This window comes from Haliotis cracherodii, unplaced genomic scaffold (genome assembly GCF_022045235.1).
Source record: "Haliotis cracherodii isolate W230 unplaced genomic scaffold, xgHalCrac1.p SCAF_19, whole genome shotgun sequence".
NCBI classification, from domain to species: Eukaryota; Metazoa; Mollusca; class Gastropoda; order Lepetellida; family Haliotidae; genus Haliotis; species Haliotis cracherodii.
Window position 1 is genome coordinate 5,961,582 of NW_027266274.1, and position 26,244 is coordinate 5,987,825.

Here is a 26,244-nt window from a genome sequence, read left to right on the forward strand (position 1 = left end):
GATATTCTAGGACTGCAGCGATCAGTGCATTTTTTTAAAGGGGAGTTCCAAAGGATTAAGAAATAATGGGTAATAAAGAAATTATGACACTCACATGTGCGTCATTCTGATTTTACGAAACTTGTGTAAGAATTCATTTATTGCCTTCGCTCTCGCAAGGGAGATGCAAGAATTCTTGCACTCGTTTCGTAAAATCAGTATGACACACATGTGAGTGTGATCATTTCTTTGGGAGATACAAGAAATCTGACCCGTGAAGATCCGGGGTAGAATAGGTCTTCAGCAACCCATGCTTGTCGTAAAAGGCGTCTATGCTTGTCATAAGAGGCAACTAACGGGATCGGGTGGTCAGGTTTGCTGACTTGTTTGATGAAAGTCATCAATCCCGATTGCGTGGATTGATGCTCATGATGTCAATCACTGGATTGTCTGGTCCAGATTCAATTATTTACAAACCTCCGTCATAAAGCTGGAATATAGCTGAGTGCTGCGTTAAACAACATACAAACAAAACAAGAAATCTGACACTCGTTTCACAAAATCTGTATGACACACATGCTCATATAATTATATCTATACATGACAGCACCTGCAAATAATCATGTCTGGACCATACAGTTCAGTGATCGATATTGTGAGCAACAAACCACACCATCGGGGTATGATGTCACGCTATCAACCAAGTCACCGAGCCTGTAGCGCATGGCCATAACAAACACAGATATAACATACTTTATGAAAATATTATGAAATATTTAAATTGCTATCAATTCCATGGTATTTAATTGGCTAAGCAAGCAATTTTAAGTTACCGTAAACCAAAAATAAAATAGGCTACGCCCACTAATGAACTCATGTTGTTGTTTTTTAAGTTTATATGTCCATAATCACAAAAAAAAAAGACTATCTAAAATAATCACAATAGTAATAAATCTATTAATAGGTTATTAATAGTTATCATAATGAGACAAAATAATTATTATTTTCTTATGTGAGTATGGGGAATGCACAGTATTACCGGTATACAACAAGTTTTGCAAATAATAGTGACTGAAATATTTTGTCTGTTTTTTTTTATTATTTTTATCAACACAGAAATTCATTGGGATGTTATAAAAAAGGATACTGTTTCAGAAAATGTGTAGCAAAAATAATTATGCTTCAGACTGTTGTAAAAAAAAGAAATTGCCTGACACAAAAAATACATTGTTGCAAGATGTACTGATGTAGTTTTAATAAAAAATACCATCCGGTTTTGCAGCTGTAGCTGAAAAATGATCCAGTCTCAAAACAACATGAACCAAGTCCCATGCCCTGACCACAATATCATGCAATATCAACTGGTCAGTCCGTAAGTCTCACCCCAAATGTGAGTAGTACTTTTATTATATTATAGCAATAAATGCACTCAGAAATGACCAGGGATGAACATTGGCCTGATGACAAGGGCATCCCAAGGGCTAAGCTGACTTTCATTCTTCACTGAGCTGTCCATGACGAATTCTGAAATTCCACAATTGCGGACAGATTTGCAGAGAATGTAACTCATCGCAGAAATAGGGGGCACAGGTGGTCCAGTCGTCTAAGGCATCGCGATTCGCTATGCAGTGTAGCGTCTCTTGTGTATGCCAGAAATCGATGATTGTGGGTTCGAATACCGGTTCGCCCCGATTATGTTTCTAGGTTTGGCAGCTTCATACCCCTGATCATGGGTTTCACCAAAGTGGTAAACGTCTGAGACCTGCATCACTTTGGGCTTTCCTCCCACATTAAGCTGACATGCCTTAATATAACTGGAATACTGTAAAAACCGGCATTTGTAAATTTGTTTCTAGGAATGCAGGTTAGAGTTATCTGCCCTTGGTTAAAGATCTAGAATACACAAAAGTCAGAAGCTGGGAATTGAAATTGATGCAGGCAGGGACCAGAAACAATATTCTATTTTTTGGCTAATGAGGATGCATTTTTTAATTCAAACCCACTAGTGGATCCTGATACAAGTAAGGGAAACAACTCCAGTACTAGTTTGCAGCATTTACGTTCACTAGGCAACATGTGCATTTTACTGGCTTTGAATCAAAAGCAAAATGAAATAGCAAAGAATAAAAAAAAGTTAAAAAAACGAAGTGTAAGAACAAACACTTACCTTTCCCAAATTGTCCTTGCCTCCGTCATGGTACAAGGACGACGTGACATTTCTTCTGAAACAACACAATATATACTCAGTGCATACAAATGACAGTACCTCAACAGCTCCACTAAATGTGTACTCTAAAAGAGTTAAATTATTAAAGAGAATCACAATGGAATGCCTTAAACATCAATGTTCCATCAAATGAGAAAAGGTGACAAATATATCCTTGCTAATCCAGATCACAGTGTCCCAGTGAAATTGCTTACACTGACAAGTGTGTGAGTGGATTCCCAAATCATGGTTATACAGTAATATTTACATATATATAAAATCAAGAAGAGATTTCTTGGGTCTTCTTCCTTAGTGAATCAATTGTTTTTCATGTGTAAGTTTGTCTAACAAAAAATTCAATTATATGACACAAGTGTTGCATGACAATAGAACAAAATAGTGAAATAATCAACGATAAGGTTCAACATACTTATTTATATACAGACCTGAAATTAAACAAAAGTAGAATTTCTTTGGTTTCCCAACAATAAATCCAACATGAATCCATTGACTCTGTATCCAAGAAGACATCTCGTATAAATCGTACAGATTATATCACGCGAAAATCATCAAAACTGCTTAAAGCCTCAGGTCAAGACACCATGTAGCGATCACCTGCCATCTCTTTAACGAGACAAATCTAATAATGGAAGGATTAATAGCTAGCCAGAATAACGAACACATCTGATAAAGCTGACAAATTATTCTGAGATTACGGTCATTAATAACTGTGCAGGAGGAGTGTACCACAAGGTCAAGGTCATCTCGTTATGACGCAAATGACAGTGCAATCCCTGGTACATCTCAAGATCAAGGTCGAGCGACCCTCACATGTAGCATCAGCAGCAATGTCTAAGAATTGATAGGAGGCAAAATATCATTGTGGTATATATTCAGTAGGGTTACTGAAGGTATAGGTTTCACAGACACTGATATCAATGTGTTCACTGATGGTGGACATGGTTCACATGAGTTAAACTCACTGGGAACAAAAATAAACTGTATTAACAAAGTAAAAACCTTCATTCTGTTCGTATGACATGTACATGAAATAGAAAAAGATAAAGACTGAATTGACTCTGTTCAAATCTGTATAACCATCTTACAGTAAAAGAGTATTTCAGCTTATTGATTGAAAGGCATATATATATATATGGCAATCTTCCATAAATCAAACAACAGTTACAATTCAGCGTAATTCTAAGAATATTACCTCCATAACATAATATACATAAATCCTATATTTTAGGTGTCATCACACTATCAAATCCAGATTTTCAACTGGCAATATCTTCACTGTCAGCTCATCCCAAGTAGTCTTTAGGAAAATCTTATCCTACGCCCAGTGCTACTATGCATACATGAGGCAGGAAGTGACATGACTCCTGGATACAGATAAATTGGGGAGGTGGGTGGGACTACTCCTGATGCAACAGAGGTAGTATTCTTAGAATTATACACAATGATGTTATTGTTTGATAATTCCTTTAAATACCCTACCTCTATTACATCTCTGTCACATCACAGGCTTAATGTAGCAGATAGAAAGGAGGAATCTGACATCTTGTGGTCCTGAATAGCTGACAGCAGAGAAATATGGTATATAGAAACGATAAGGAAAACACACAATACCTGATTCTTCCTGAGAGAGTACTTTTATACTGGTATTTCTATGATGTCACTTCCGGAATTATGACATCACATCTAGGTTATATGACATCACTTCGGTTTCAGTCAGTTATCTCTTCTGGTTCTAATGACGTCACTTCCATTTTTACTGATGTCACTTCTTTTATCTGAGTCATATCCAGTGCTGACAACACTCCATACTCATGTCAATTCTATTGAACCATTATCAGCATCTCATAATGTGAGTCGGGGGGCATGGGGGGCCCAATCGTCTAAGGTGCCGCGTTTGGCTGTGCAGAGTTGCGTCCCTTGGGCACACCAGAAACCTATGATTGTGGGTTCGATTCCCGGTTCTCCCCGATTATGTTTCAAAGTTTGTCAGCATCATACCCGTGCTCATGGGTTTCACCAAAGTGGTAAATGTCTGAGACCTGCATCACTTCGGGCTTTCCTTCCACATTAAGCCGACATGCCATGCTGTTAAAAGTGGCGTTGAACCCAACTCCCTCACTCATAATGTGAGTCCAGCTGTGAACCTATGACTTGTACCACACCCTGGGCGACAAATGATCAAAAGGCTAACTTACGTTGTAATGTTGTAGTTGCCTGAATTTTTACACCCCTTGGCTGCCACTAACGGTCCTCGCGATTATGGCCCTTCCAGATCAGGTTGGATATCACACAAGCATAAGTCTGAGAACAACTGTGGGACTCCCACTAACAGCTTGATATGACTCAATCTCATTAAAATCAGATCTTAATTCTCGCTATCGCTAAACAAAGATCTGAGGACATCCAATTACGGGTCATGTCAGACCGACCATGTGCGAATTGTGACCGACCAATGGTAGGACTGACAAGAAGTCGACATTAGCCAATCAGAAGGCAGCTTTCTTGTGCTTTATGGCACTAAATTCAAATTGGTGACTACGCTTCAAAACTTATTTTGAAAAATTCTCGATTAAAAATTTGAAACCTGAACAAAAGAACATTCTGGAATGGGAAATATATGGTCTAGTTTGTATGGATTCAGTCGTTAAACCCGTAACTATCGTTCGGAATACCTCGTGTTAAAGTTTTCAAGATTGCATGAATCGAAATCACATTCCGACTGTCACTTTCATGATCTGGTAAGCTACGCTCTGATTGGTCGGATGAAAGGTCGTTCTGACGTGACCTCAAATGGGATGTCCTCAGATCTTTGTTTAGCGGTAGTGGGGACTAAGATCTGACTTTAATGAGACTGGATATGACTTGTTAAACTTAGACTTAGTTGCACGACAGACGGGTTTGTATTATGTGGGTTCGTATTATGCGGGCATTGCAGTTCCCCAACGTTTGCATGGAATGTGCATGATGGTAACTGTTGGCCAGCAATGGTAGCCTTCATGATGTCTTTTTCGGACGATATCTTTGGATGAATTTATTTTTTGTGGCTTCCATGCATATCAGTAGCTGTTATGGACTGACCATTTTATATACTGGGGGTGGGGGTCGGGCCTGGGATTTCATATCAAGATTAGATATTTTTTCAGCTTCAGCTGCAAAACCAGGTATTTTTTTTTATTTACAGTCATGATCCTGAATACTTTTTAAGAAAAAAACTTTGCAACAATTAGTTTTTGTGGCAAGTAATTTGTTTTGTTTCAAAGGTAGCATTTTTAACTTTTCACAAGAATCTTCAGAGAGTTTTGACAAAATCCCAGCCCCCCCCCCCCTCGATATGGTGTAATTCTGACAGTGTGGCCGTATGTAGCTATGGCTAGGAGGAAAGCTGTCTGCCTGGAAACACCGAGGAGTGTAGCTTTTATTAGTGGCTCATGTGTTGCTTCCATTAAGGCCAACAGGACGATGGATAAATAGCATTTTGGAAAAGCGATTTCCTCTTATAGGAAAGACTTATCAAGTCGACTGGGTACTAACAAACCATCATGCGGGAGAACTGTCATGTTTTGCACACATTTATTTGTCTGATGATCCTCTTGTGAAGCATGTCAAGACTCATGATGAAAACAAGCCATTCCACAGTTTTCTAAAACGAGCCAAGGATGTGGGACATAATCTCAATGTCGGTGTTGATTTTGTTGATGGTTCTGTACTGCTGGACGGTACAGAAATGAGTGTCAACCAAGCGAAGTGCCATATCAAATCGGCCCAGACTCAGTTTTTCAAGGAGAGACTTTCTGAACGACCACTGCATCGAGTTTATGTGCAGTGTGTTGAGAAGATCAGCAATCCTGCAGAGTCCTTCACTTGGATGAAGTCGTCTGGCCTGAAAAGTGAAACAGAAAGCTTTCTGTTTGCTGCTCAGGACCAGACACTTCCAACTCGAAACCGTCAAAGTGTATATTTTGCATCAAAATGTGAATATGAAACGTAGATTATGTAATGAATTTAATGAGACTGTCCAACTCATTGTCAGTGGATGCCCAGCTTTGGCACTAAGACGGTATCTTAAGCGACATGATGGAGTGGCTCGATCATTTTCTTACAGTCTTCGCCATGCTTGTGGTTTTGACACAGAGATTCATCCATGGTACGACCCGGGCTGCGTGTAGAGGGGGCAAGGGCCCTGAGCTGATGATGAGCCTAACCAGCCTGACTGTGCCAGGATCCCCCAAACCCTCTTTGCTGCATTTTTTATTTTAATCTGTAAATGATAATAATCATCATCATCATCATCATGTTTGAATTTATACAGCTCATAAAGGGCACAAAATTTAGTGTTCAGTGTGCTCAGCATTGATAGTGTTTGTTAAAAAGGAGGGTTTTGAGGTGAGCTTTAAGAGCATTGATTGAAGGAGATAATTTCACATTACCTGGAAGATCTGAGCTGGTAGTTTGATAGATTAGATATTTGATTTTTTATCAAATTTAAACTATGACAAATGTATGAGCCTAAATATTTTTTAACATCTTGCAACTTTCACAAACATTTGGGTGACAATTCATTAGAAGTAGATTAGTATTTTTAATCTTCTAAAGAGCCAGAAAGAGATAATTCAAAAGATCAATATATATTTCTGCTTGCTGCCATAAAGAACACCCTTAATAGGCAAGGTGTACTGTTGTTCTGTAACAGATTCTTCATCACACAGAGAATCTCAACCGGATGTCTTCAATATGAAATGAACACAAGTCGATTGGAGTGATGTAACTCTGACGCTTGATGAGGTTTATTTTTATCTACAGTTATATTCATCATCCAATATCATTCTCAATCTCAATTCTCAATGTAAAGGTTGAAAAAAATTGATGACCGTTTTGCCACGTTTCACTCGATCACATCCCCACCAACCAAACAGTTCAGTATTTCAACTGTTCGGCCTAACTTTTTGCTTTCTTTTTGGTTTAAGGATTTTGATAGTGAAACATTTGGTTTGAGGTCGAAAAAAATATAAAATGACATGCATTGTACAGGATTTTCAAACCAGTAGGTGATAAAAAAAAATCGTGGCCTGGTGTGGGTCCTTAAAAATATTATGAATAGAAAATCTGACAGCAGCATATCACTCTTACTTAATTTTTTATTGTGCAGTTTACATGATATGCAGCTTTTTCATTGGACGAGAGGTCGGTCACATGACAGCGAAAATAATTTTCATGAGTATGAACGACACATGACTTTTCTTGAAATGATCTAAACACTGCAGACTACTGCCACAATCTTGGGGAAACCCCGGGGAATCCCCAAGCACAAATAAATACAGAAGCATTGTTTTTCATTATTTAGACCCTTTAATCTTGAACTTCGGGAAAAGTCAGAGTTTGATTGTGTAGCAGGGCGTGGAGTCATCCCACAGATGACATCCTTACCTTGTCAGCTTGCTGACGGGGTTAACCTCTTTGGTCATGTGGACAAGGCGTCCGACCTCAGATCACATGGTCCGTGGTTTGAATCCCATCATGGGACTCGGAAATTTTATAGCCGCTACATTGGCGCCCAACGTGGGGCTGAGCATGTTCATATTAAATTTGAACAAAATAAGTCTTAGTACCCTACTATGCGGCCCGGGACGTGCCTTCTGTTGATGGGGGAGTATGTAGCAGGGTGGGAGTCATCCCACAGATGACATCCTTACCTTGTCAGCTTGGTGACGGGGTTAACCTCTTTGGTCATGTGGACAAGGCGTCCGACCTCTGATCAGAAGGTCCGTGGTTTGAATCCCATCACGGGACTCGGAAATTTTATAGCCGCTACATTGGCACCCAACGTGGGGCCGAGCATGTTCATATTAAATTTGAACCAGGGGTCCGGAAACCGTCATATGCGCCGGACATGTCCGATTGGGAATCTCAAATGTCCGGTCTAAAATATTGCTTACCGGACATTAAATTTTTCTCTCCGGACATTTAAAAAAAGTATTGTCCGGACATTCTTAAATTTTGACCGGACATGATCAACAGTTAGGACTGAGCAATTTCTGTCTGCAGTTGTAACACAATGAAGATTATCTACACTGACAAGCTTTGTTTGTTTTGATTGCTGTAAATACATCGTACCTAGAATGATAGTCCAATCGGTCAATCACTGTAATAGGCAATAAACTGAGTTGAAACTGATTAATCGAGGATTTATTACTGAGAACATCTTGTTGATTTGAGTAAAATGTGTTTACAACTGTACATAAATACCTTGCATCATCGATGTACCTCGTTATCCTGACAATGCTACGATACGTAACCTCAGTCAAGAAGCGAAAGCATGACGACAGCCAGTCGACCGATGCAGATCAGTCGAGAGGATCTGCCAAACCCTCAAAGTCTGAATGATCATTTTGTAAGTCGTGGCTAACGACTTTCACTTGGTTGACATACAACGAGGATTTGCAGATTTTATTGTTTTCAGTAGCTAGTCGTATATTGAATCTTGATTGACCGCCATTTTGCTTTCTGTGACGATCGATATCAAATTTTTTTATGGTCAATAATTAAGTACAGATGAAAAAGTATTCAAATAACTACTGCTATCAACGATAGTTTAGGATTTATGATTATATTATCTGTCTTGTTTTTAAATAATCTTTAGTTTAAAAAAAAAAATTTCCGTGAGGTCACGTGATAACCAAATATGGGATAATAGTCTCAATCCAAATGTTACAACGCGTACACTTGAGCAGACTCATGAATATTAATTAGACTGTTCACAACGTTGACAGATCGTTATTATAACAGAAACAAACGTATGTTTTCCATATATATATTTCAATATATATATATTGAAACAATTCATAATTCATCATATTATGCATACGTAACAACTTGTAATTTGTGTGTAAAAAGTCGTACTAAAACACGCTGTTTGAAGGGGGCGTGGCATAAATGTAAATGTCCGATTGGGATTTTAAATTTTCCGGACCCCTGATTTGAACAAAATAAGTCTCAGTACCCTTCTATGCGTCCCGGGACGTGCCTTCTGTTGATGGGGGAGTATGTAGCCGGGCATGGAGTCATCCCACTGATGACATCCTTACCTTGTCAGCTTGCTGACGGGGTTAACCTCTTTGGACATGTGGACAAGGCGTCCGACCTCTGATCAGAAGTTCCGTGGTTCGAATCCCATCACGGGACTCAGAAATTTTATAGCCGCTACAATTGCATGCCCATTTAAGAATATCCTTGCTACAATCCATCCTAGAGAACTATATGAAAAAAAAAGCACAGCCCAACTATCGTATTATCACCTCTATCGTATTATCACCTCTATCCGTGTCTGACAACAGTGACAGTCTACAGCAATTTAGGAATTTACCTTGTATCTATTTGACACATCATTACAACCACCTTTCAATGATCGGCAAATTGATCAATAATGACTATCACATGTAACAGCCACAGGTTCATTAACAACTTGGGAAATCTCTCCCGTCACATTTATCGTGTCAGCCATTTTGATGTCTTATACTTCTTGAAAATGTATTATGACGAGCTGTCATTGTGACTGACCTACTGAGGTAGTTCTTAACAGACCTTTCGCATCTAATGAGGACATTATTTGAATACATTTGTTGTAAAGACACTACAAGAGTCGTCCCTGTAGAGCATGTTGAGCACACATGAGCTCATGTCACCTCTCGTTTTGAGGAACAATTTTATTCCCCGATACAGCTGGTTGTTGTATGGCTGTCACACATACTAAATACAATTGTGTATTGATCTAGGTCTACATTCTTTGAGGTTAACAAAAGTGGTATAAAAAATAATATTGACTTTCACTTTGTGCGAGTTTATTGGTGTATGAACCTTCATATAAGGAGGGCCAATGGTGTATACTCCAATGAATTCAAACAAAGTGAAAGTCAATTCTTAATTATTAAACCAAAAGTGATCTTTACTAAAACCCAGGGGTCCGGAAACCGTCATATGCGCCGGACATGTCCAATTGGGAATCTCAAATGTCCGTTTTAAAATATTGCTTACCGGACATTTTAAAAAGTATTGTCCGGACATTCTTAAATTTTGACCGAACATGATCAACAGTTAGGACTGAGCAGTTTCTGTCTGCAGTTGCAACACAATTAAGATTATCTACACTGACAAGCTTTGTTTGTTTTGATTGCTGCTGATCGGTCAATCACTGTAATAGGCAATAAACTGAGTTGAAACTGATTAATCGAGGATTAATTACTGAGAACATCTTGTTAATTTGCGTGAAAGGTGTTTACAACTGTACATAAATACCTTGCATCATCGATGTACATCATTATCCTCACAATGTTACGATACATAACCTCAGACAAGAAGCGAAAGCGTGACGACAGCCAGTCGACCGATGCAGATCAGTCGAGCGGATCTGTCAAACCCTCAAAGTCTAGACGATCATTTTGTAAGTCGTGGCTAACGACTTTCACTTGGTTGACATACAATGAAGATTTGCAGAGTTTATTGTTTTCAGTAGCTAGTCGTATATTGAATCTTGATTGACCGCCATTTTACTTTCTCGGACGATCGATATCAATTTTTTTTATGGTCAACAATTAAGTACAGATGAAAAAAGTATTCAAATAACTATTGCTCTCAACGATATTTTAGTATTTGTGATTAAATTATCTGTCTTGTATTAAAATAATCTTTAGTTTTAAAAAAACACTTTTCCGGTGAGGTCACGTGATAACCAAATATGGGATAATAGTCTCGATCCAAATGTTACAACGCGTACACTTGAGACTCATGAATATAACTCATGAATATTAATAAGACCGTTTACTACGTTAACAGATCGTTATTATAACAGAAACAAACGTATGTTTTCCATGTATATCTAAAATGATATTATTTGTTATTAATTGTCCAGTGAATTAAACAATTTAAATTGAAACAATTCATAATTCATCATATTATGAATATGTAAACTTGTAATGTGTGTCAAAAGTCAGACTAAAATATGCTATTTGAAGGGGGCGTGGCCTAAATGCAAATGTCCGATTGGGATTTTAAATTTTCCGGACCCCTGCTAAAACCCCTTTTTTTTTTCATCTGAATTTTTTATTTTTAAGGTCAGAGGATCAGTGAAGGAGCAAGTCTTTTATAAGAAATATTAATGATTAAAAAATACTTTGAGATCCTGATTAGTAATAATTAGAGAATTCAATATAACTGATGGAAGAAATAAGGGAACAGATATCAGAAGCAATTGTTTGACACAACATCCTTAAGGCCATAATAAACTAATCATTAGATCTTCATCCTCATCAACAGCACTGTCAAACAACCCACCTCAAATGATGTAACTATCCCCAAGTACCCACAGACAGGAACAACTATGTGAGTTCCCTTCCATCTTTATCTGATGACAATACACAATGATGAAGTCCAACCATACATTCTAGAATTGGTCTTCAGCAACTAGAGGTGCGCGGTATTACCGGTATACCGGTATACCATGTTTTTTGTTAGCTGTGGTACGTACCGGTAAACTTCCTTACTATACCGGTACATCGGCAAATTCCGGAGTCCAAGTAGGCTACGGAAATTTCCGATGATGAATATTACGTTTCTTCATAGTTAAAGTAACATTTTTTATGTACAAGTGTTACAAACAACTAATATATAGTAAAGGATTAAATAAATTTCCATAGAAAGCTATGTTTTATTTGAATTTCCCGTGCAAATTCCGTCTCGAGAGTGAACTGCATGTCTGCTTGGTAACAAAATGGTGGACTTCGTGGCCGTGAAAATGCGAAGGGCCAAAGCTTCGATATAGAAGTATTTTGGCCTGAAAAAACGCAAAATGAACGGTATTGTTGAAGAAAATTTAGCTGTATGCAACACATGTGAAATGCAGTGGTGGTGGGACTTCAAAGTTATACGCTCATATGAGGCGACATCACCCAAACACTTTAGCAGACTACATTCATCGGCCTGTCATGACGAGTCGTCCCACAACTGATAAGTCGCAAGTTATGATGAGCACTGACAGTAAGCATGTGGTAAATCCTTTGATATCAGCCCAGCAAACAATAACCAACATGTTTGTGAGATCAACTTCCAAAAAATACCAATCGATTTCACCGAGAGCGACTGATATTACCAACAAAATAGCGAAGTTCATTGTGAAAGATTTAAGACCATATCGCATTGTTGAAAGTTCTGAATTCAAAGAGGTCATAAACACTCTTGATCCAAGATATTCAGTGCCATCCAGGAAACAGTTTGCTGTAGTCATTGTGCTAAAAATGTACTACGAAGTGAAGTTGGAAGAGACAGAAATTCTCAAAACTGCTGGTCAGGTATGTAAAATTTTGCCAGTCCTCTTCTGATATGTGGTAGGTAAAATTTGAAAAATATTTAAAAAATAAAGAAACATTTATAAATATAAATACATAAATAAAATTTGATCTAAAACACAATGGATTCATTGTGAATTTGTTGAGAATTGCACATTTTATCATGGAAGGGAAGTAAATTAAAATAAAACTATATATTACTATATATCTGTCTTTTCATTAATTTAAAAACAAATCAAATTAATTTAAAAACATATTGGAGAGTTGTTTCTTAAGATGCGAATGTGTGTGTGACTGAGTGAATGAGATAGTGTGGCAGTGTTCCTGCTGGCTTTTGAAACTGCAAGTCCAATGGACTGGCAACTCTAAAAATTACCAGTCTCCTCTTCTTTTTGTCAGTCCCAACTTTCAACAATTAAAAATGTATGCATATTACCTGGTTTAATTACTTCAACATCATGTTCAAAGCAATGAGTCATCTCTGAAGTAGCTTAGTTAGATCTACACTTCAAAATAGGAAATAAACAACTCAGTTTTGACACCTTCGTACTTTGTTGGTTGTTGCTATGGTCACAATGGATGTTTATGACACATATTATATAGAGAAAGCTGGTGATAAATTGGTTTGCTATTTTTAATCACAGGAAACAGTTGCCAATATCCTGTTTCAGTTCGACTTGTCCATTGTTGTCACATATGTAAAAACGCAATATACCGGTATTTTCCAAAAGTATTGTGATATTCATAAACCACATATGATTATCTGAATAAGTGTGGAATAATAATAATGATAATAAAAATAATAATAATATACCTGTAGGGCTGGGATGAGCCCAATTTACTACCTGGCTGGGTACCCGCTGTTATAATAAGGTATCAAGTTGGGTACAAAATGTCCGATCGGGAATTGTTTTACCGGAGCCCTGGTAAAAACTATTTACTAGTATTTAGATACATAGTTTGATCATGCATACTTACTCGAATATTTCAATGTCAGAAGGAATGCGTGCATAGTCAAAAAGAAATGCGAATTTTAGCGACTTGTAGTGTAACCATGGAGTTTTATTGTTATTGTCATTAAACAATATATCACGTGACTAACCACAGGTCCAGGTAGTCGTGTGGGTACCCTGGTCCTACTCAGACCCACCCGAAATGAGTCACCAAGTAGCCCGTTCCAGCCCTATATATCACTAACACCACCTTTAATACACAACAGGTTTTTTTTTAGAATATAGTGTGCACTATATTCAAGAAAATACTGTAGTTTTATTGTTTTTTTAATAGTTCTGCTTGAGAGAATCCATAGAGTATAAGTTCAATAACAATGGTTAGTGACGAGGCTGCTGAAATACTGTATATGTGACCCACCTGAGTGAGGACAAATGTAACTGAGTGAGTGAGTATGGTTTTAGCAATATTCCAGCAATATCACGGCTGGGGGCACCAGAAATGGGCTTCGCACATTCTACCAATGTCAGGAATCAAACCTGGATCTTCGGCGTGACGAGCGAACGCTTTAACCACTAGGCTACCCGACCCCCTTCCAGGAGAACAGGGATAGCCAGCAGAAACAGTACCAGTGCAAAACACAAAGAACACCAAATCCTTTAAAAAGTTTTATCTTGGTTTAAGTCCACAATTCTAAACAACAGTTGCCATGGTAGTCCAAGCCACTTCCACAAAACTTTGGGAATTCCTAGCTTTCTATAACAACCATAAAACTAAATGAGAAAAGTGTCAAACAATGCTGCCTTTCCTATCTCCAATGCTTAATTGAAAAATACAACAACACAGTGGTCGACACGTGGGGCATAAGCAAGAAAGAAAACAGAACATTCTGTCTGGAAACACAGCACACACTTTCAGAAATACCTTAGAAACAAACAAACATGCATACATACACCCTGTGTTGACGATCCTGTTGTCCAATGGAACTTATGGGTGCTAGGATACAATTAGGCCGTGACATCACAAAGAAAGACGTTTGACATCATAAAGAAAGACGTTTGACATCATAAAGAAAGACTTTTGAAATCATAAAGAAAGAAGTTTGACGTCATAAAGAGGGATGTTTGAAGTCATAAAGAAAGACGTTTGAAGTCATAAAGAAAGACGTTTGACGTCATAAAGAAAGACGTTTGACATCATAGAGAAAAACGTTTGACATCATAAAGAGGGACGTTTGACGTCATAAAGAAAGACGTTTGACATCTTTAAAAGGGACGTTTGACATCATAAAGAAAGACGTTTGACGTAGTGAAGAAAGACGTTTGACATCTTTAAGAGGGACGTTTGACGTCATAAAGAAAGACGTTTGACGTCGTAAAGAAAGATGTTTGACATCTTTAAGAGGGACGTTTGACATCATGAAGAAAGACGTTTGACGTTAAGAAAGACGTTTGACGTTAAGAAAGACGTTTGACGTCGTAAAGAAAGACATTTGACGTTGTAAAGAAAGACGTTTGACATCATAAAGAAAGACATTTGAAGTAATAAAGAAAGACAGTATCGAATACAGTAATCTAAAAACTAAATTACATAAACAGTTATTATTCTGGTAAAAGGACTACGCAGAAAATGAGTCCAAATGTTTGATGCCATGTGTCTCTGTAATAAAAATGAATTGAAGCTTACGAATTGTATTTTTGTGGTCCTAAGATACTAAGATATAATAGGTAGTCAGAATGTGATTTTACACCCATAAGGTGGTCCCATATCTCGGAGTTGGCTGGTCACATACAGAGAGAGCCACACACAAATCACATGGCTCTGTAAGAGCAGGCAAGCAGGTGCTGTGTCAACAGCCTCAGTAGCATACATTGCATAACTGACAGGGTGGGGGTGATGACGTCATCACACTGGGGTACCCAGCACCATGTTGACGATGACATGCATGCGAGTTCACTTGTACATGGTGTAAACTGAACTCGTATTTAAAGAGGAACTCCTCTCAGTTAAAAAAATATCTGCTTCAGCAGGAAAAGCAAATCCTGAGTCTTTTTGAAACAACCAATATAAAAAGTAACTCACACCAAATAGACCTGGTGTTGTGAATTTTGCAGACATAAAACAATAGTTTACTGAAATGCTCTATTCAAAAATATGATTACTATGACCATGTTTGTTGATTTTGGTTGTTTGTTGTGTTGTGTGTGTGTGTGTGTGTGTGTGTGTGTGAGGGGGGGAATGGGGGGTGTAAAAATAAAATCACGACACTTATTAGATATTTTTGGGGCATCTGCAACATTGGTCTGGTCATCATCATCATCATCATCATCATCATCATCATCATCATCGTCGTCATCATCATCATCATCATCATCATCATCATCATCATCATCATCATCATCTGAGGACATCACATTTGGCACATCAGAACGACATTGGGAACTTTTACTGACCAATGAAATGACAAACATGAAGTCAACATTAGCCAATCAAAGAGAAGAGTTCTCGAATTTTACGGCACTAGTTGCAAAATGCCAACTGCCAAACCAGCATACATTTTGAAAAATATTTCAACAATGTTCTCAATTCAAAATTTGAAAACTAAACAAAAGAAAAATGTGAATGTTTAATAGATGGCCAAGATTGTATGGCAAGACTTTCCACAAGCTGCCTCTTCCATTCAAATGTTTTCAGATGAGTGAGTGAGTAGGTGAGTGAGTAAGTGAGTGAGTCGGGTTTAAAGCCATTTTTAACAGTATTCCAGTTATATCACGGTGTGTTAGCTTAATGTGGGAGGAAAGCCCGAAGTGATGCAGGTCTCAGACGTTTACCACTTCGGTGAAACCCACAAGCACAGGTATGGTGCTGACAAACCTAGAAACATAATCGGGGTGAACCGGGATACAAACCCACAATCATAGGTTTCTGGCGTGCCAACAGGACGCAACTCTGCACAGTGAATCGCGGCGCCTTAGACGACTGGGCCACCTGTGCCCCCTGTTTTTGGATGATAGTCATCTAACTCTAGTGATGTCCTCATATCTTCATGTAGCAACAGTGTAAACTGGACCCAAAGGTGTAAGTGTAAACTGGACCCAAAGGAGTAATTGTAAACTGCACCCAAAGGTGTAAGTGTAAACTGCACCCAAAGGAGTAAGTGTAAACTGGACCCAAAGGTGTAAGTGTAAACTGCACCCAAAGGTGTAAGTGTAAACTGGACCCAAAGGTGTTAGTGTAAACTGCACCCAAAGGTGTAAGTGTAAACTGCACCCAAAGGTGTAAGTGTAAACTGGACCCAAAGGAGTAAGTGTAAACTGCACCCAAAGGAGAAAGTGTAAACTGCACCCAAAGGAGTAAGTGTAAACTGCACCCAAAGGTGTAAGTGTAAACTGCACCCAAAGGTGTAAGTGTAAACTGCACCCAAAGGTGTAAGTGTAAACTGCACCCAAAGGTGTAAGTGTAAACTGCACCCAAAGGTGTAAGTGTAAACCGGACCCAAAGGTGTAAGTGTAAACCGGACCAAAAGGTGTAAGTGTAAACTGGTTCTAAAGGAGTAAGGGTAAACTGGACTCAAAGGTGTAAGTGTAAACCGGACCCAAAGGTGTAAGTGTAAACTGGACCCAAAGGTGTAAGTGTAAACTGCACCCAAAGGAGTAAGGGTAAACTGGACTCAAAGGTGTAAGTGTAAACTGCACCCAAAGGTGTAAGTGTAAACCGGACCCAAAGGTGTAAGTGTAAACTGGACCCAAAGGTGTAAGTGGAAACTGCACCCAAAGGTGTAAGTGTAAACTGCACCCAAAGGTGTAAGTGTAAACCGGACCCAAAGGTGTAAGTGTAAACCGGACCAAAAGGTGTAAGTGTAAACTGGTTCTAAAGGAGTAAGGGTAAACTGGACTCAAAAGTGTAAGTGTAAACCGGACCCAAAGGTGTAAGTGTAAACTGGACCCAAAGGTGTAAGTGTAAACTGCACCCAAAGGAGTAAGGGTAAACTGGACTCAAAGGTGTAAGTGTAAACTGCACCCAAAGGTGTAAGTGTAAACCGGACCCAAAGGTGTAAGTGTAAACTGGACCCAAAGGTGTAAGTGGAAACTGGACCCAAAGGTATAAGTGTAAACTGGACCCAAAGGTGTAAGTGTACACTAAATAACCAAAGAAAGCCATCAATACCAAATGAGGAGCCGTCTTTACACCTTTCACAATCAATCAGTCAAAAATTATCATCATCTGCGATCTGTGTGGGCTATCTTGTTCTATGAATAAATACAGCCTGCCGCTAACATTGCCACGCCATGTTTCCATGGTAACTTGAATCTACAGGAAACAAAGCTAAGCACCATGTGACATATTTATGTCAAATAATTTTGTGATAATTCAAGTGATACAAGCGTATTGTCGACGAAGTCATCTATATCCCCCGCCATTTTAACACGTTATGGTCCCAAACCAGGTAACTGACCCAACATTTCTCTTAGGCCATGTCACAATAGCTGCAATGGAAATTCTAAAATAAACATTTATAAAACTCCTTAATATCACATGGCACCAGTTCAGTATGTGCTTTATATATAGACATGCAAAGTTTTGTAAGAATGTATTTAATGGTTTTTGAGTTACGCTCCGGAAACGAACAGTACCCGTATAGAACCAAAGTCCAACTTGTTGCCATGGAAAAGTAAAAAATAAAAATTAAGAAAACTCCTAAATAGCAAAAGGCACCAGTTCAGTATGTGTCTGGTAAACATGCACAGTTTTGTAAGAAATTATTTAACGTTTTTTGAGTTACGCTCCATAAACGAACAGCACCCTTATAGAACCTAGGTCCAACTTGTTGCCATGGAAAAGTAAAAAATAAAAATTTATAAAATTCCTAAATAGCAACAGGCACCAGTTCAGCATGAGTCTGATAGACATGCAAAGTTTTGTAGAGAAATATTTAACGGTTTCTGAGTTATGCTCCGGAAACGATTTCGGGACGCACACACACACACACACACACACGCACGCACACACGGACGGAACCCATTTCTATATCCCCCGCCAACTTCGTTGGGTCGGGGGATAATAAACCAATACCAAACTCAACTGGTCGAGAAATTAGACATATCAGCAACAGAAAGAAAGTTCAGATATCAATGAAAACTGTTCAACATTGAAAATATGTCTTGTAGCTACTATCCTTGATTGAATGATGAAATAATTTTAAAAACATTATTCATATGCTGTAATGTCAACAATAACAACAGTTACCGATTTAAGAAACATCTCACAGTAACCAAGGAAACCAGATCACAGTTACAAGACCTCACCTTTATAAGCTGGTGAAACAAACACTTGGAGTGTGATCAAGTGTGACACACTGTTTTCGCTTTCTTTTCAAACTGCTAGTCCTTGTGTACTGGCAACTCTAAAAATTACCAGTCCCCTCAACATTTGTCAGTACAAACTTTCAAGAAATAAAAATAAAACGTATGAAAATTACCTTTTCATTCTTTAAACATCACGTTCTATGCCTTGTACGTTCATGACTGACAAATTTCAATGACATCATCTCTGAAGAAACTTAGTTAGATCTACAAATCATTCACACAAAGTCCAGTCACAATCATCTCTTCTATTGGTTCGAGAATAAGTCACTACACATAGACATATAACCTCGAAGCAAAGTAAAATGCTGTTTCCCTGCACTAAAAATAGACAATGGGAAACCCTGATGATAACAGACAAGCTGACTTTGTTAAGAAATATACTTTATTGATTATCACTCATGTTTTGTTCAACAACAAAGATTTATTTGGTACTTTATTTGCCAGTCCACAGGGACTGGCAGTCACATGAATTTCCGATCCAAGCCTAATTTTACTGGTTAAAAGCTGATAAGTAATGGTAAACGGGAACACTGTCATAAAGTATGCTATCTTAGGTCTATTCCAGGGATGGCAAGGGTACCACGAATACAAAGAATGGAGTTCACCCACTGCACCAATGTCGGGATTACCTTATTTCTTTGTTGTTTAATGTGCTCTCAGCAATATTCCAGCTATATGACGTCAGTCTGTAGATAATCCAGTCTGGACCAGACAATCCTGTGATTGACCTCATGAGCACTGATTCACGCAATTGGGATACTAAGACATGCATCCACCAAGTCAGCGAGTCTGACCACCCGATACGGTTAGTCACCTTTTACGACAAGCATAGTTGCCGTTTATGTCAAGAATGGGTTGCTGAAGGCCTATTCCACCCTGGATCAAAACCTAGGTCTTTGGAATGATGAACAAATACTATAACCAAGAAGCCACCTCATCGTCTGTCATCTGAGCTAAAGGGCTTAAGGGGGACACAAAAAATACACTTTGCACATTTAACCCACAATTCAAAGAAAATATTTCAGTAAACTGTTTCTTGGAAGGTATATGAACACTGATTCTGTTCTTCAGGATATACCCAATACTGGACAGCAAAATATGGCTTGGACCGGTAAATCAAAGGACAGTCAGTTCCTGTGTTCATTAGAAATATGAGAATTTCTGATTAGCTGGGGACACCAGAAATAGACTTCACACATTGTAACCATGACAGGAATCGAACCCAGGTTTTGGGCGTGACGAGCGAGTGCTTTAACCACAACCCAACCACCCCGACAGTACTGGAACGAGGACACAGTTGAAACACTACAGCCCATGCCTTAGCTTCCTTATATATATTTTTTAGTACGAGTAAAACATGTTTTATAGCTAAAATGGATAGAATAATCATTAAACTTCCCACATGTTATCAAAAATCAGCAGGCCACTGTAACTTGATAATGCCCTCATATTGCTTGACGACGGGCCATTATCACGCCTGTTGTTAGGTGACGTCATAGGATAGGGATAGGTGACGTCACTTTGAATAGTGACGTCATCTGATTGTTCTATGACGTTTCCATATTTGTAAAAGTGGGTCAGTGGCATTCGTGTTGATTTCACTAAATGTTTCAAAACCGATATTGTTGTTTCTTTTTATTTGATAACAAATTCCATCAATTTTAGCTATAATAACGGTAAAGCTATTTTTCAGGGCTTTATCATTTGCAGAAGCCCTTGGTCTTTTCAACTGCCCTCCTTCATCGGGCCGTTAATGGAAGACCTCGGGCTTCTGCAAATGAAAATGACCTGAAAAATAGCATTACCCTTATCATATGCCTTAAACATCAAATCGGTCTATACTATATACAGTATGAAGGCCATAGAAGTGTCCCCATTTAACAGTAATTACCAGTTTTGTACCAGTAATTACCAGTTTTGTACCAGTAAAATTAGCCTTGGACTGTTAACTCAGGTGATTGCCAGTCCCAGTGGATGGCAAATAAGTGAGTGAGTGAGTGAGTTTGGTTTAACGCCGCTTTTAGCAATATTACAGCAATATCATGGCGGGGGACACCAGAAATTGGCTTCACACATTGTACCCATGTCGGGATTCAAACCCGGGTCTTCGGCGTGACGAGCAAACGCTTTAACCACTAGGCTACCCGAACGCCCCAGGATGGCAAATAAAGTACCTTATATCATGTATATATCTTTATATATCATGTATTTATCTTTGTCAGACATCAACAGATCCTAGACAGAGTGTTGGAGGGAGAGATTCTCACTGCAGACCTCAACAGATCCGTGTCAGAGTGGGTGAGGTAGAGATTTTTGCTGCAGACCTCAACAGATCCTAGACAGAGTGTTGGAGAGAGAGATTCTCACCACAGACCTCAACAGATCTTAGACAGAATAGGTGAGATTCTCACCACAGACCTCAACAGATCTAGACTGGGTGGGTGAGATCTCACCATAGATAGGGAAGACAAGGGTAAGCTACTCTATGCTATTCAATAAGTATTTGAGTTATATGTGTTTGCTAACTTAATATTAGGGAGGAAAACCCCAATGTGAGCTGGGGAATAGAGATAAACTTGCTCAGGGGTTAAAACTTCACTCAATGATTTGTTTTGGACACATGGGTATTCGTTCTTTTGATCACGATTACAAAAATGCTGAAACATTAAGTGAAACAATGAAAATCACTGGGCTTAAAATTGTCATGGCAACTATTTATATATGTACAAAATATCATAAATAATACTAGCAATTCTATAAAAGTATAACAGGATAAAATTGGCACTGTGGTAAAATAAATAGATGAAATTCACTAATGTCATCCTCTTCCCCAACCACTTCACCATTGTTCCAATCATACAACTCACATAATTTTATTGTCACCAAGAACAACCATGAAGAGATATTTTTCCTTACCCACATGTTAACCTACATTTGGCCATATCCAGCAATTTTCTCCAGCAATTAATACTTACTTACACACACCCAACCCCTACGCACATTACACAACACAATATTTTCCATTCAATGATCATGTCTTATGTCAAACCAAATATAAAATATATGCAAAAAGTAAATCATATTAACAAACCTGTCTATATGTTAATCTATGTACCATGATGATTTCAGTATAGGCTATGGTTATTCAATCTCATTAAAATCAGATCTAAGTTCTCGCTGCCGCTTAACAAAGATCTTAGGACATCCCATTAAGGGTCACGTCAGAAAGACCTCTCGCAAACTGACCAACAAGAAGTCGACATCAGCCAATTAGAAAGCAGCTTTCTCGAGCTTTTCCACACCCTGGCGACTTCCATTACAGACTATGCTTGAAAAAGATGTTGACACAGTTCTCGATTAAAATTTTGAAAACTGAACAAACGAACATTCCGGAATGTTTAATATAAGGTTGAAATTGTATGGCAGTTCTTCCCACATACTGTGCAACGCGTCTCCTTTTCAATTTTTTTACCCACGGAAGTGAGAGATAGACGATGATTTTGACGGATACGCGCTGTAATTGTTGCTCGGAATACCCTGTGTTAAAGTTTTCGAGGTTGCATGATTAGAAAACACATTCTGAGTGTCCCTTTCATGATATGGTAAGCGACGCTTTGATTGGTCGGATGAAAGGTCTTTCTGACGTGATCCGTAATGGGATGTCCTCAGATCTTTGTTTAGCGATAGCGAGAACTAAGATCTGATTTTAATGAGATTGATGGTTATTGAAATGCCTGGCAAATCATACAATATTCCTTCCCTGTATCCCTTAGGCTACATATGACAAATAGGAAGTCATGATTGTGACACTAGTAATAATTTTAATAAACTAACCTATAAATTATATTGTCTCAAATGCCTGCTCACAGCGTGGATATAGCCTAGATCTGTATCCTTAAAACAGCTGATTAGGTAAGTCAATTACTTTTGACCTGTCATTTGTTGCAGTTTTTAACTCAAAACATTTATATCATTTCAATTCACCAGCAGAGTAGCGAGTATGACGATAAATCATAATGATCCATAACTACATCGCCATACCTAAGTTCACCTGGACTATCTCAGCGATTAATGCGAGTCTCGTTCCGTACATTTAAAGAATCGGAGACAACATCAAAGGCAACAGGTGTTCTTTCTTACCTGTCTCATTCTTCAAGCCAGGTCCAATAAAGATCACATTATCACAAAGGCGCATCACATTCCGCATGCAAAACGTTCCGCATATAAGACGAATATCACATAGCAACTCCGTCCACGATGACAGTTCCCACTGAAAACCCCCGATCCTAACCTCTCGTGACAAACAGCTGGTCTGACCTTGACCTTACCATTCGGCACGAGTCTAGGTCAAGTTCACTTACAACTTGCCTGATATATTTCACTATGTCCTGGTCGTGTATAAACTGCTCACGGACATACTCCTTCAACATTTATTTTTGTCTAACAGGATCTTCTCCAATTCGTGTATTTGTAATACGTGATTTGTTTGACAGTTGCTATATGTTATAGAGATCATGCGTTTGACACACTTATGAAACGACCGTGTTAGTTTGTGTACATATTTAAATGTAGCATTTTCCTTCGACTAGCTTTTATAAAAGAGAGGAGGACTTCAGACGAATGTTATGTAACCGGGGCCACAATTAAATAATATCAATGTTTTACCATATTTGATGTACGAATGACATGCCAGATGAGTCAATGCTGCCTCACCAGTTGTCTTGCTATTCATTACATTTCGACCACGAAATAGTTTCTATCAATGAAATCACAAGAGGCTTTTTTTTATTATCCCAGTCTATTTCACTGGCGCGGATCCGCGAAGATCCGGGTTTCAATAGATCAGTAATCCATGCTTGTGGTAAAAATGCGACTAACGGGATCGGGTGGTCAGGCTCTCTGACTTGGTGGATGCATGTCGTCGTATCCCAGTTGCATGGACCGATGCTTATGATGTCAATCATAGGATTGTCAGGGCCCACTTGCACAAAGCGATCTTAGCGCTAAGACGATCTTACTCCCATACTTTAACATAGGCTTACAATAGCCGTAGCGGAAAGATCGCTTTGTGTTCGATTATTTACAGACCGCCGTCATATAGATAGCAGGTATATTGTTGAGTGCGGCGTAAACAACAAACAAACAAAGCGGCTTCTAATTGTAGAGGTAAAACGGCACCTTATTTTTAAGGGTGGGAACCCGAAAATAAATTTGAACTCGTCCCAGCCCTGATGCATAGGACTTTTCACTGTAATTGGCTTTCCGGCGCCATTGGCCTGGGTTAAACCATAAAGTGTTTCAGTTCTGACAAACTGGTTTGTTATCTTTAAGTATTTCAAAATACGAAAACTAATTGTGAACAAAATCAAATTTTGCCTTTTCACATAAACCCGTGCGTAATCCCGTTTTTTGTTGTTGGTTGGTTGTTGTTTAACGCCACACTCAGCAATAGTCCAGCTATATGAAGGCGGTCTGTAAATAATCGAGATTGGACCAGTCAATCCGGTGATTGACATCATGAGCATCGATCTACATATTCAACCAAGTCAGCGAGCCTGACAATCCGACCCCGTTAGTCGCCTCTTACAAGCATAGTCGCCTTTTACGGCAAGCATGGGTTGCAGAAGACCTATTCTCTATGCGTATTCACGAATACATCGGTCTGATGACAGCCTACATTTAAATATGACTGTAACTCATCAGAACTGTATACTTCGTCATCGGAACATTTTTTAATGTTTTTGGGCTATTACCGCGCTCGGATCCAAATTAAAATAATATGTATATATATTGGATCTACAGTGAAACTACCTCAAATTTTAAAAAAGTTAGGTTAATCTTCAAACAAAACGAACTGAGAGGAATCAAAAATCCAGAATTATAATTAATTCCGAGTTGGTCTTCAGCAACCCATGCTTGTCGTAAGAGGCGACTATGCTTGTCGTAAGGGGCGACAAACAGGATCGGATGGTCAGGCTCGCTGACTTGGTTGATGCATGTCATCGTAACCAAATTGCGTGGATCGATGCTCATGATGTTAATCACTGGATTGTCTGGTCCACACTCGATTATTTACAGACCACCGCCATGAAGCTGGAATATTTCTGACGTTAAACAACAAACAAACAAGATGTTTCAAGTAAACGTTATAGATGTTTAGATGTAAGGTAAGGACATTAACATACAAAGTAATTAAGGGTTCTATTTAAATAAAAGAAGATAAATGATTTTAAGAAGCACTGGGCAACGTGAACATACAAAATTTGCAGAAAGAAATAGTCCTTCGGCGCAATAGAAACAAACTGTATCATTTTGTTGGGATATATATATAATAGCTCGATAAGACACATGCTATTCATAACAGCGGTTATAATCAACGTTGACTGCCAAACACATTTGCCAAGTGGGGATTTATTTGCTACAGACAAGCAGTGTGTCGGAGTTGTCCGTAAAACAGTATCTCAACCTTAAGCTGCAGGCTCAACATCGGTGCCTGCTATTGTACTACGATACAAGGGTGTGACGAAAACTTCGCTGTATGGAGCTTGATAAACTCGGATCGATTCGCAAGTCGGTTAAAATGTTACATAGAATACAGGGGTCGGCAAATATGATAGAGTCCAAAGATCTATTTTAACACACATACACACGCACGCACACGCACGCACAGACGCTTCAGTTCAATCTGATAAAACACGATCAGTTTAACAAGCTGCACAATCATTCCATTTTGCAAAGTTACCATTCCATATTAAATTGTGGATATGATGCGCGTTGTTGCATCATGTGGTGTAGATCTAAGAAAGAATGTCATGCAACCAATTACTTTTTATCTCATTCATTAAAAATGCAAACTCCAGAGAATAACCAGTCTCATTTATCCGCCGAAACATTCCATTAGACGTGAAAGGTAAAGTCATGATGACAATCGGTACGTGTGACTGTGCTCCAAACATCCGGGATACTCGATGCATACCAGGACACAACGTATATATGGGGAAGTGGCACATGTTGTAGTGTCATACTGGCCTTCCATGTGTATCAAGGGTCCTATATATAGCCATTCCATTTATACGGACGAGCTCTGTACAACGAATAAGAATGAACAACTAATTTGGAAAGATGTTTTCTTTGAGTATTAAGGGGCAACAACACTCTAAGTTTGAAAGTAGAGAAATATGGATGGGCTTTTACTTCGCGGATTCAAAATGTCCATACTGTGGGTTATAATTTCGACTGGTTTGATACGTGTTCGGCGCTGTGCAAAGCGACACCTATCGGAGATCGAAGAATGAGGAACCGGGGTTGGAAGTCCTGCTTACGAGTTGTGTTTGAGACGGTAGGCCTAATATGAAATAGCTATACGCGGTAAATCGCAAAAAAACGA

General features: G+C 38.7%; 1 protein-coding gene across 4 annotated transcripts in view; it reads right to left on the reverse strand.

Moving 5' to 3' along the window:
• LOC139467058 (protein cycle-like) overlaps window positions 1–23,132 on the reverse strand; it is a 116,128-nt gene extending 92,996 nt beyond the window's left edge. For 3 of the 4 annotated variants that reach the window (XM_071248770.1, XM_071248772.1, XM_071248767.1), the window contains exons 1-2: window positions 22,998–23,132; window positions 2,147–2,201 (exon numbers count right to left, since the gene is read on the reverse strand). The gene's annotated coding sequence lies outside the window, so the exon portion shown is untranslated. The remainder of the gene's footprint in view (window positions 1–2,146; window positions 2,202–22,997) is intronic. The other variant, XM_071248768.1, reaches the window with a different exon arrangement.
• Window positions 23,133–26,244: the final 3,112 nt, after the last annotated feature.